This window comes from Nilaparvata lugens, chromosome X (assembly GCF_014356525.2).
Source record: "Nilaparvata lugens isolate BPH chromosome X, ASM1435652v1, whole genome shotgun sequence".
NCBI lineage: Eukaryota > Metazoa > Arthropoda > Insecta > Hemiptera > Delphacidae > Nilaparvata > Nilaparvata lugens.
Window position 1 is genome coordinate 81,153,762 of NC_052518.1, and position 14,132 is coordinate 81,167,893.

Consider the following 14,132-nt stretch of genomic DNA (forward strand, 5'->3'; position numbering starts at 1 on the left):
TTTAACACATACTGATTCGATTGGAAAGATACTCGGTTTTGATAATGTTGTTTTGCAGCCAAATAAATGGCATTATTCTCAGCATTTGGTTAACATAACAAGCATTGGTAGTATTGTACTCGAGTGTAATTTAGCATGTGGTAGTTACTCTGACAGGAAACAAAAACATATAATCTACGAATTTTTACCAAAGGTTCCTAGCGGCTATTTAATAAACAAAGTACCATCACTGATTATTTATATACCTTTGAATACGCATCGAATTCAAACTATTAATGTAAAGGTAACGGACCAGAACGGATCGTTTATTGATTTCCGTGGAGATACAATCACAATTAGGTTACATATACGTGAAAAGTAATGGGTTTTCTTGTTTTCAATCCACGTTCAAATAAGATGTGTACACGTGATGTCATTAGAGAGACGAATGTGAGAGTGTCAACACCTAAAAACAAACGTGCTTTGTCGGCTAAAAGTGCGAGAATATTAGAAAAGTTGGGTTTTATAGTTGATTGGCGGAATGTTAGGAGGAGGGGGAGCGGCAGCAATTAGTGAAATTCTGGACGTGGAGACAGACCTTCAGTTTTATAATGATATAACCAAATTCCAATTTCACACTCATACAGTTTATTCGGGACAGGAAATAAAAAACTCTGACGAGGCACGTATTGGCATAAATTCTTTAGATGTCTATTCTTTACCTTGCAAATCATTCATATTTATTGAGGGAACAGTTAACTGTACAAAACCGGGAACAGACCCAGCTGATGCACCAGTTGCGGCAGAATATAAATTAAGCAGTAACGTAATCGGCAACCTTTTTGATGAAATACGATATGAATTAGCAGGTCAGCAAATTTCTAAATCAAGATTGATTGGATTAACATCCACAATTAAAGCTATTCTAGTGAAGAATACGCTCGATAAAAACACTTGGATGGTTTTGACAGAGCAGGATATGAGCTAACGGATAATAAATTCACTTTCTGTGTACTGCTCAAATTAATCCTCCCGTTTTTTGAAGATTTTCAAAGAATAATTCTAAATTTGAAACAGGAACTCGTCTTATTGAGGTTGCCGACAGATCTAAATTGTGTTGAGTCAGCAAGTGGAACAAACGTTAGTGTGAAAATTACAAAACTGCAATGGAGAATGCCCTACATAACTTTAGAAGATCATGTAAGACTGAAATTTTTGAGACTGCTCGATGCTGACACTTCACTGAAATTAGGTTCCCGACATTGGGAAATTTGTGAATTACCAAATTTGCAAAGTTGACTTAACCATTCTTGGGCAGTTCGCACCACATCGAGTTTTGATAGTCCAAAATACGTTATAATTGCATTTCAAACTGATCGTAAGAATAAAATTAAAAAATCAATATCTAATTCAGATAGCTGCGGTATTTACAATGTTAAAGTATATTTGAAAAGCAAGTATTATCCATATGAAAATCTGCTAGGTAAAAAGGAGGTATTATACCGCATGTTCCTGGATTTCGCACCCTCGTATTATAATCATTCAATCAATAGCGAACTCGGAACAGAAATTGACTTTTAAACGTTTTGTGAATCAACACCGCTGATTGTTGTAGATTGTTCACACCAAGCAAGTCATTTGAAATCATCGACAGATGTTCATATTGAAATGGAATTTAATAGTGCAGTACCTGCAAATACTTCTGCCTATTGCGTTTTAATTAGCGATCATGTGATGGAGTACACACCTCTGACGAGCATGGTGAAAGAAGTTCAGTAATTTGCGCACCGGCTATATAAGGTGTGCACTCTGACAAATTTGGTTCATTATCAGTTTCACCTTTGAACAGGCAACATTTCCTATTCTTTGTGTTCTGATATTTTGGACAAGCCGCAAACTCGCTCTATTGGTATTCAGTGCGATCTTGATAGTTTCTATTATGAAGCAAGGTGCAGTACACTGAAGCCGCTGCAGCTGGAGGAGGAGGAGGAAAACGAGAAGAGGAGGGGAAAGACGAAGGATTCGAGGAGCCCGCCGCCACCGAAGAGAAAGGAGTGGACAGGCAAGCGAGTGCGAAAATTGCTACAGTTGATCTTCACTGGTTTAAACAAGATTGTAATCAAATTATTGTGAAAGAACTTGCCATAATTGATCAGTTTAATAATTATATTGTATTCCATTTCAAATCACCATTCGCAAAGACAGAATTGAGTGCAAAATTGTATAACGATGTAACATGTTTAGAACGTCACTATCATAAAATAAAATGGGAAGATGGAGATTTAGAATACAGTGACTCATTAATACGTGATTACCTTGCAGGTTATGAGAAAATTTTTACAAAAGGAACTGAGAAAGCAAAGTTTTTAAGAAGATTACATACTAACGTTCAATGTATACCTGAGGATTTCCCAAAACCCGATTTCAGCTTTTTCACTAGTTATGCTGTGTTATGCTGTATTATGCTGTGTGTAACATTCATAAAAATAGACCAGATTCTTGCTGTACTTTGTTCTCTGCGCAACATTATAATTCTTTGTTGTTTAAAAATATGTATCAAACAAATAATTTCTTGTGCGAAAACAATCGAATGCAAAGTATGAAAATGGCGCCGATTTACACAAATTCACAGAAAAGAAACTTTGCTCGTTATGGATTCTTCTACAACGGAAAAGAGATTCAGTGTGTTTATTGCATGCATGCATTGAGACTGCATGAAGCACGTACATGTTGTCTGTTGACAATTAATGAAGAAAGGCCGCTTAATTACTCTATAATAGTTCCTGCATACACTTAGTTTTCTTCATTCGCTTATCATGGATCCGACAAAGTGGTTAGCTGCCGACAACGAGTTGGAAGTTAGGTTAAAAAACTGTATCGAGTGGTATGATGAATGCGAAATTGCTATTAAGAAATCATCTCGTTTGGCGAAACAATTAAAAGCTATTTTTCTAAGCATGGTTAATTTGAACGATATAAGAAACTATTTGTGTTATTACCGTGCTCATAATTTGTCTATAGATAAGTTAATTAAAATTGAAGATGAAGTTATGTATTGTTGTAGTGAAATGTGTAAATAAACTTTTTCTATGTTGAAAACAAATTTTTCATTCAGATATTTCCTTGTGCATTTTGGTTTAGTTTCAGTCTAGACTTGATTGAGCAAGCACGTATCAAAAAAGTTACGCCCACCTCATTTTGCTGTTAGCATGTGAGCTGCAATTAATTTTTTTAGAAGCAAGATACGCCCCCCCTCACTGACATCTGTTACAGCTAAGTGCACCTCGTGCCTTATCAATTATAGTTTATAGCAATCAAGGACATGCAGTGTTTTAGCTTTGCAAAATTCAAAAAATTAACTCGCCTCTTGATGTCAATTTCATTCAATGAATTTGATTCAATTGCAAAGAATATTAAAATTTCAACAGGATTCCAAGGCGATGATGTTGATTTAGCGTTAACAAAAACAGAAAATGTACACTTTCAGATTTTATCTGAAATATTTGAACTGCTAGATATACTAGACAGCGGACATCTACATTATTGTAGTGCAAATGATTTGTCAACTATTGTTACAAATTCCGACGAACTTTGGAAATGCTTGTATGACATTGCAGATAAAAAATGTAAAAGAACAACTTAGATCATTGACCTCTCTCTGTTGAGATATGTCAGACATCAATAGAGCTTGAGTATGACCCCCAAGTGAAATAGGTCTGAAGATATCTATACTTATTTCTGGATATGCTAGCTCATTCTAAATTTACTATAGATATTCTCAGAGAAACACTTTAACAATAACGCCTGCGGTTTGTACAGCACATGAAAATTCAATATAAATTGATTGAGTTTTCTTAACTGTCAGGTGGAAAGCAAACCATTATTATTATTAAGCATTAGATGTAGAAATATGCATTCACTTTAATTTGACAGTATAAGTTATTAGATGTAGAAATATGGATTCACTTTAATTTGACAGTAGAGAATTTGAGAATGGATTCACTTTAATCTGTCAGTAGAGAATTTTTCCCTCAAATGGAAATTATTTTTTCCCTCACTCCCCTCACAGGGAAATTATTTTTTCCCTCACTCCCCTCACAGGGAAATTATTTTTTCCCTCACTCCCCTCACAGGGAAATTATTTTTTCCCTCACTGAGAGAGAGAGAGATCACTCTCTCCTTCTTCATCCCCCTCGTCCCCACTGTGGGAGGGGGAGATTTGATTAGATAAGATAAGATTAGATTAGATAAGATAAGATAAGAGTGAGAGGGAGAGGGAGAAGGAGAAAGAGAGGGAGAGGGAGTGGAAGAGGGAGAGGGAGAAGGAGAATGAGAGGGAGAGGGAGAGAGAGAGAGAGAGAGAGAGAGAGAGAGCGAGTGAGAGAGGGGGGAAATCTATTTTTAGAACACCCCCCCACCCTGCGGTCAGGGGGAAGGGGTGGCGGGAGGGGTGGGGGAGTGGGGGGAGGGGATTTCGAGCAAAAAAGCTTCCCAGTTCTCTTGAAATGTATCTACTGTATACATTTTTATCGTCTACTAATATTGAGAATATAATAATTATCATACAAACATATATATTTCATGAGTTAATCAAATTTCTGGTTGTGGTATTGAATTCAGTTGACTCAATCAGTTGACAGACACCTCTATTATGCTTTCTCATCTGAGCTTAGACCTTCTAACCTATTACAATGTAAGTTTCAATATAGAGATGCTCCCCATGTTATTTAAATGGAGTCACTTTTACTCCCTAGGGAGTTTTTCTGTTTTTTACTACCGAGAGCGAAAAAGTGACACTTTAGTATTAGGTTTCAGGGAGTAAAGTAAGTACTTTAGACAGTAGGTGGAGGAAAAATGTATTTTTTCAATGGTCAAAACAGCTGCGTTTGACCCCACACATAAATTCCTAAACACTTGTGATTGTCCAGTCTTTCTGTCGAACAGAGCCACTCGAGAAGTGGACAGTAATTACAAACCATGCGCTCACTCCATTTAAGGGACAGTTATTCTATTTCGATTAATTCCCTTTGTTCTCACTTGGTTTGCTCTCAAAGCAAATACAGAGCACTCCAGTTTGAGTTGAATTCCTTGCAAGTCAACGATGGCTAGTTATTTACCCGCTTGTTTCGAAAGCTCTCTTCCAGCTTTCCCAGTTCACAGATGTGTCTCTGTCCATTTTAAACAGCAATTCCTTGAAAATTGAACAACCTGAATAAATGAGTTCAAAGCTCAGGATCTTCAAGCGAGCTCTCTCATTTGCAGCGGAATGTTTTGAGATGTATTGAGATGGAATTCATGTGGTCATGCACGTGTCTTCCAGGCTACAGATCAAATCTTTCACCTTCAGTTTAATAATCCGGGCTCATCAACTTGTGAACGAGTTGTCTGCTTCAATCAACATACATCAGTCAGCAGATAATGTTCTAACTCAAAGAGTGAACTTTGTGTGTGCTTTCCAGGGAATTCCAATTTTTTATGCATTCTTGCAAGTGTTAATGAGAAACATTTTCAAGAACTCAACATTTTTCATTCCAAATGTTACAAGATGACACGATTAATTATGTGTTTTAATAAAGAAAATAAATTATTGAAGATCACAAACAAATCTTGTTGCTGTGAGCGATGGGTGGTGGCATGCGTCTTCACTTGGGAAAAATAGGCTTTTCCATTCCCTGATGGGCCAAGGTCAAACTCTACTTCTCTCTTGCTTCTTCTATTCCTTGTCATTTTTGTTGTTCTTGCTGCCCCCTGGAGGTGGCTGCTTCCGACTCATGCTCAACCCTATAACTATTCATTTTTCTTTGTTTTACATTTTGACAGAGCCACTTGACTTGCAAGCATGACATTCTCATAATATTGTTTGATTTTATTATTATTATTATGACAGCACTTCATACAGTGTAAATAATGTTTTTCCATATATATATATACACTACTGTATGAAGTGTATACTGTATACTATATATATATAGTACATAACACAGAAAACACTTTAAAATTTGTAATATAAATTAAAACAGGAGACACAAGACATAAATGGATTGAAAACACTTAAAAACTTACATTATAAACGGAAATTTTCGGGAAGCAGAGTGGTATTCACTCGTGGTACCACTCTCTGCTCGGTTGAGAAAGGGAACTCTGTTCCCGAAAATTTCCGTTTATAATGTAAGTTTTTTAGTGTTTTCAATTTATTCATGGCTTGTGTCTCCTGTTTCAATTTATATATATATATATATATATATATATATATATATATATATATATATATATACAACCAAAAAATTCATATACTGGAATTGAAAATAAATTTGTACAGTTGAGTTTTTCGAATTTATTGCATCACTCTTAATGCTCAGAAATGAAATTCATTATAATTATAAAGTACAATAGTTAGAGAAGTACAAGTATCATAAGATGATTGAGCAGTCTAATTCATGTTTATAAATGGACTGAAGAATCATATTCACTGAACATATGCCCACTATTAGTCATGTAAGATAGCTTTGTTCATAGCTTTGTTAGCTTAGCAGCTTTCAATGTGGAGCTTTTTTCTAATATTGCCAAATAAATTCACAGCGTGGTTAGTTTGAATACATCATATTAAACCAATTGCAAATGAATCACACATAGAATAATATTATGAGGTCATACAGTGAGCTGCTGACAGAATAATTTATAAAAAGATTTAACCTATCGAAGAGTCCCAACAATCAATTAATGATCTCTTCAAACCGTTGGTCTCTGAAATTACGTTTTCAACGTGTCATATTTCCGATTTTGTCCTATATATTTCAATAACCGATAACATTTTTGATGATGATTGTCCATCTTGAAAAAAATCCATCCACGAGATTTGGATTTTATTTGAAATGAGATCACGGATCAAACAATTAGTTAATTGAAAGCAAATTGAAATACTGTATTCTTACTCACTAGACAAGCTTTCGAGTATTGTAAAACACCATCATGTAGCCTACATGGGGTCTTTGTTAATCCCTTCCAAGAACATCACCTTGCCTGTTATAGATGAGTAAAATCAATGTCATATTATGTACTTACCACCTCGTTGCATCAACTTAGTTTCCTCATGAAACTAAACATGATTGCAGAACATTTCTCCATGAAAATATACATTTAAGATTTAGAGATACGAAATGATAAAGATTTATTCTATCAAAGAATTGAGATGCATAACTCTTCCCAGGAAATCACTTTATTGATAACACTTTACACTTATTTAAGACTCTCGAAAGTTAACAAAAGCCTTATTAAAGATGGTATAATTGAGATGAATCTCTGCAAATGATTCATATGAGCAAACTTCCTCCATAAAGTGTCCAATTACATCATCCCGATACAACAATCTGACTTATCTTATTTTTATTCTCCTCACTTTCAAAGCAATGATATCAATTCTAATGAAGATAACGAGGACGAAACAACATTCTGAATAGAACTCATGAAGCTGCTCTATGAGATATCCCAACTTCCCAGAGTTTAGAATCGTTTGCACTAACGATATCTAAAGAGTTTTGAAAATAAAATGCGAGGATCAATGATACGCTAGACTGCTCTCAAGTGATCATCAGCATCAGTTGGATTTATCGGACATATATCAACATGTCTCCGAACTGGGAAGAGGAATCAATACTTTTGAATACAAATAATGAGTCATCTGTTGGACTAACTATCAGTGATTAGTTGATGAATATGTCAGTATGTTTAGATTCTGGACAATTGAATAAATTGGTTTCATGTGGCATAGAAAAAACAGAGAACACAAATTTACATTCTCTCATCCAGCTGGGTCAAATACTCCTCGAAATATCTCTTTGGATACAATTTGCAGCTTGGAAATCATACATTTCTACGACTATCTTGTATTAATCCTGAAGCTTCCCTGGTATGCTTCGGCGTTAAAAACTTATATAAATTTATCAATCACAGTTTCAAGCATATTCTTATCGTGTATAGAATAATTATGCTTTATATCCATATTATTATTGCATTCTCATAATTTATTTATTGGAATATGACACTATTCTCTCTCCAATGATCAACTAATAAATTGTGAATCAGAATGTCAGTTGGGTGAATGAAGTCAATGAAAGTTTGATAGATGGAAGGCTAAATACTCATCAGCTGATCGTTGTTTTATAAAATAGAATGACACCTTGATGTGAAAAATCTATCCCTATTATTTGGATGGTTATATTATGAATCACTGGTATCCAGTTCCTCAACCCTCAACATATTTTGAACCTTAACATTCAAGGATAGCATCATTCCATCCACAAACTATGCATAATTTATGCATCACTACCTGGATATTCATGGTGAAAAAATGTTAAAATTAATGTTGCGATCAAGCATGCTTTCTTGAATTTTCGCATGTCCACCAATACATTGGCTCCACCATGAACACACTAGTTTGCATTTTTTTTATTTTAATGCCAAGCATGAGGATTGGGGTTCAAGACTCACGACTAACAAAGGAAAATAACTCAGAGAGGCTATCCAGGAGCTGGACTGCGAATTCCATTCGACAGAGACACCTACTTATTGGCCAACAGATTTGAATAAAACTCCAGATCTTCTAGATTTCTTCATAACAAAGAGAATATCCAGTAATTCCATCGACATTGAAGAGAGCTTTGACCTGGATTCTGATCAATCAGCTGTAGTTCTCACACTTAGTAAACGAATAATGAAGAAAGAAGACAGACCAATGTTAGTCAATAGAACAACAGACTGGGAAGCTTTCAAAGTGGATTTGGAGAATCAAATCAACTTGAATATTCCACTTAGAACAACTGAGCAGCTAGATGAAGCCGCAGAAAATCTCATGTGGCAAATCCAGAAATCAGCCTGGAAAAACACCAGACAATATACCAGGAAAACAAAAATATGCAATTACCCTCTGGAGAATCGACAACTTGTTTTAGAAAAATGAAGGGCAAGAAGAAGATGACAACAAACTTGTGATCCTGCTGACAAAAATATCTTCAATAACAAAACACAACAATTGACAAGAGAGATAAGGGAACTAACTGAGGAATCCATTAATAACTACCTTCAAAATTTGACAGCTGATGCCAATACATATTATTCATTATGGAAAGCAACAAAAAGAATTAAGCGGCCGATATTACAATCCCCTCCAATTAGAAAACCATATGGTACTTGGGTAAGAAATATTAGAGAAAAGGCAGATTTATTTGCTGATCATCTAGAAGAAATCTTTCAGCCAAACAACATTCAATCTGAAATTGATCCTGAAGGAGATATAATAGATGATTTGGATACAGAGATTGATCCAGTTTCTATAAATATGAGGTTCAAGAAGGAATAAAATATAATCTGAATATCAAAAAAGCACCTGGGTTTGATCTGATTACAGGTGAAATCTTGTAGAAACTTCCAAGGAAAGGTATTTTCATGCTAACATACTTATGCAATGCATCACTCCGATAACAGCATTATCCTACAATTTGGAAGGTGGCAGAAGTCATTATGTTGCAAAAGCCTGGAAAATGTCCTCAAGAAGCAAAATCATACCGCCCAATATCTCTTCTACCTGTAATTTCAAAGCTTTTTGAGAAATTGCTAATGAAGAGATTGACTCCCAGTAGCAGGAATCTGATACCAGCTCATCAATTTGGTTTCAGGCAGAAGCACTCAACCCTGGACCAGGAATCACCAATGTAATAGACAAGTCATTAGAGAAAAAATCGATATGTCCAGCTATCTTCCTTGATGTGGCACAGGCATTCGACAAAGTGTGACATGAAGGAATGATCATTGAACTTCATAAAATCCTCCCCACTCAACTTGTAAAAATTTTAAAATCATATATTAACAACAGATTATTCAGAGTGAAACAAGGTGACGACGTCTCCGAATTGAAGGAAATAAGAGCTGGAGTTCCACAAGGTAGTGTTCTTGGACCAGCTCTTTATGTGCTGTACACAAGCGATCTTCCTGAATTGGATGCAGTGACAGTTGCTACTTTTGCTGGTGATACTGCAATACTGGCAGAAGGGGAAACAGTAAGGAAGTAGCCACAAAACTGCAGAATGCTAGCAACAAATTCAGTGACTGGACCAAAAAATGGAGAGTTCGATTGAATGAGATGAAGTCTATTCATAACAACTTCACAAAAAAATTATCAATGATCCGATTCGAATAAATCTGAATGGGAATGTAGTACCACACAGCAACACAGAAAAATACCTTGGAATGACTCTTGACGCCAAGTTGATCTGGAAAGAGTATATCAAGATGAAAAGGAGCGAGCTACGACTCAAATACACTAAAATCTATTGGCTGTTGGGCCGTCAATCACAACTCTCAATGGACAACAAGTTATTGATTTACAAACAAATTCTAAAACCTGTCTGGACGTATGAAATTCAGCTTTGGGGCTGCTCTAGAACTTCTAACATCAGTCAGATTCAAACATTCCAAAACAAAGTACCGCGAATGTGAATGCGCCCTGGTACATAAGGAACAGCGATTTGCACCGAGATCTGCACATCCCCTATGTGACCTGTGAGATAAGACGATTGGCAGCCCATCATTTTTAGTCAAGTCTTCATCAACACGACACGACAACACCGCACCGAAGTCATCCAACTACTAGACAACACTGAACTCACAAGGAGGTTGAAGAGAACAAAGCCCTTCGAGTTGGTGTAATGCTAGTGGAGTGAAAAAAGTATATTGAATGAAAGTGTAGTGAAATAGTTTAAAGTAGTGAAATTATAGATTGGAACTGTAGGCTTCACTGGAAGACTTCAGCAATAAAAATTTATTCAGGATAAGAAATAACAGAACAAAATTAATGGTTAGTCCTAGTGACTAGTTTTAATAGAAATAACAAAAAAAAAATTTGGGCTGAAATTTTACCATTTTGTAAATAATTAGCGGTCCCACAACAGCAGAAAGCGTTTTTGAATTTGAATTTTCATTTATCAATCCCTTATTATTCATAAGACCCTTCTGACGGAAATAATCAATTGGAAATGAATAGCCACGATAAAATTGAAGGTACATTGGGATAAAACCTTGATAGTGTTACCTGGTCATATGGGACATATATATGAATCATATATTTATCTCATATTGATCAGGATTTTAGAGTTTTGAATTAAAAAAGTTTAATGAACAGTGTTTTTGTCTTTGAACAATCTTTGTCATCGACAGAGAGATTGTTTATTTCATTTGTTGTCAAAATTAACGTAGCTTCTCTTTTGTTTTCAATAACAAACGTGCCGCTTATGCGACAGATAAGAATATGTACTTGAAATGGCTTTCATGTTTGGCATTGACTGAGTTTATATTTAATACCCAAAATTTAACTTTTGGGTGAGAGTGAGCTCGTTCGATAGGACTGAAAGTTAAGTTCGGCTGATCCAGTGAAAAAGGCTAGATTTCGGTTCGTTTAATAATACAGTTATTCTGTCACAGATCCGGCAGTATAAAAATAATAATTGTATTGTTGAGGGAGACGGGTTCTGAGCCTATCCATTGGTTCAGTTAATATTTGTTCTTTTAAAATACTATAGTCACGATTTAAAACAGTGGATGCCAAAGGGGGAAGCCATTTCAAAAAGGTAGGTGACTACTGAATAATTGTTCCACAAAGATTTGAGACCACAAAGATTGAATCATTATCAGCAGCAAGCGAGTGTTTTCCCAATTAATTCATATCAATCATGTTTTTATAATAAAAATAATCTTGTTTAGTTCAAATGTATATATATATATATATATATATATATATATATATATATATATATATATATATGTTAAAGATTCATTAATTAAAGTTCTAGTTATTCTGTTTTTTTGTTATAATAGTTTTTCCCCTCACAAAAGTTATCATAGTTCTTTTCCCCCCTTACAATAGATAATCACCAAATGCACTACATTAATGATAATGAAACAGAAGAAGAGATTATAACAGAATAATGAATATAAATGATGAACAGTTATGAAAAATATAATGGAAAACAGTAACCCATGCCACGGCTAAATTTCCACTAAGGTACATTGCACCTGACCAAAGATGACTTTGAGAGCGTTGAATTTTATTCATGTGAAAATCTAGTTGAGAAGCTGTATGAGTGAACATAATTACACCGCATCATCAAATCACTTGCAAATTCATACTCCATCTTCTATGAATCTATCACATGTGATAAAGAATTTCATCCTTATAAACTTGTTGGATACTATGCATGGCCCTGATAACAAATGAAAAGCTATTATACAATTATTCATTTTACTGGTAATGAACCAAGTTGGATAAGCTTATCCTAGCTTTTGTTTGATCATTTGACACAAGATAAAATTTCGCTCAACCCACGTGAGGCGGGAGTTTAACTAGCAACCTAATTCCAGGTTGTTAGATGGATTAAAATAAGTCTCTCCCAGTTATTAAGAGGAGATTGCGGCTTGATGCATGAATGTGCTATTATTCTCATGGGATGTCATCGTACACTCTCTAACTAGTTGTAAGTCGTAACATCGTAACTTGCAAGTGTGAAGCTCACTTTTCTTTGTTGACACGAGACATTTTTCTCTGCAAATCTAATATGAGACCGAGCCGCACACTGCATCCCCCTCCATCGTGAGTAGTATTTTAATTATTCATTTTTGTGATGCTTCTCATCGCCAGTTTTTCCTCTCCATGGTTGACTTGTCTCTCCATACTTTTCTACATTATCAAGGGCCAGCACGTGAATCCCCCCCTTTTCCAAAACTTGTTCATCTCATCCACCACACGGTTTCTCTCACTTTAATCCTTCCAACATGGTTGAACATTTTTCAAAGTATTAAAATACTCTTCATTCTTGCAAGGTAGAACGAGCAAATGTCTCAACTTTCAAAATATTAGTTCATTTTGATTTCATAGAATTGAGGAACAACTGTACATATTTATCTGTGAAAGTTTGCTCTTCAGCTGAATAGCACAATATAAAGGTTTTTGAACTCTTTCCAGAATAATGATTTTCATGAAGTAGATAATGGAAAATCACGGTGAATATCCATATTGGATAATGAGACTTCCATTTGATTTCAAATTTTCAGTGTTCCTATAAAATCATTCAAAAAACAAGATATGGAGAGAACAAGTCGCTGAGTATTTAGGCTGATGAAATATTATGTTTTTTTTTCAATTCAGTTTCTGGCTGATTTTGAAATATGGGAGTATTAAAATAGTCTATTATGATTGCGTACATACAAAAGAAACTATAGAACAACTCTGGTTTTAAAATTAGTCCTATCGCTGTCACCTCACTATTAATTATCATATATCAATATCAACTACTGTGACTTTTCAAAGATCAATGATTCAAATTTAGGTTGTGTTGTCATTATCCAGTTGCTCTTTGTACCTATTCTTTCATAATCATGTTCAAATGTTCAAGTCCGGTTTAAGTTTAGATGTTTTCGTAACTCAATAGCTGTTATATTTTTTCTTACTCGTTCACACTTTCTCATCAACAGATGATGGAAAATTCTCTCTCCATAAGCTTATATCAATTATCATGTTATGGAGGAAAAATAGATCATCAATTAGTTCTTCTTACTTCAGGAGAATGTCATTGAAACGGTAAGCATCTTACTTACATGATAGATTATAATAATAACGTCACACCAAATGCTTCAAAAAACGTTCCAGGTGTTAGAATATGGGAAAATATTATTCAGCCACAGGCTACACTGATTTCCATTACAAGAGTACTTCAACTTCTACCTCGAATAACAACAATTAACTAACTATCAACTTTAAAGATTTTAATAACTTTTCAAATATTTTGAGGCAGCTTAGTTGAATAGAAAAAAACTTGTAATATTATTGAAAATTGGCTGCTAGTTTACAGTGACAAATTCCAATTAACAAGTCATGAAATCAATTCCACATGAGACTGGTAAGAAATACCCATTTAAAAAGATATCAAGCTGAGCAACAGCATTAGAGAATATTATGCTATTTGAAATGATTTGCCTGAAGCAAAAAATATTGAAATGAATATTCTCTACTTGTTTCACAGAAATGAACGGTTTGGAAGCAAGCAATTATAATTCTGCATTGCACAAACTACACAGTCTTTTTGAGCGTTGAATAATATTCACCGCAT

At 34.9% G+C, this 14,132-nt stretch overlaps 1 protein-coding gene across 5 annotated transcripts in view; it reads right to left on the reverse strand.

Annotated features, from left to right (window-relative positions):
* The window catches only part of LOC111045476, an 853,815-nt gene that overhangs the window by 500,292 nt on the left and 339,391 nt on the right, over positions 1–14,132 (reverse strand). The gene's annotated exons all lie outside the window — the stretch shown is intronic.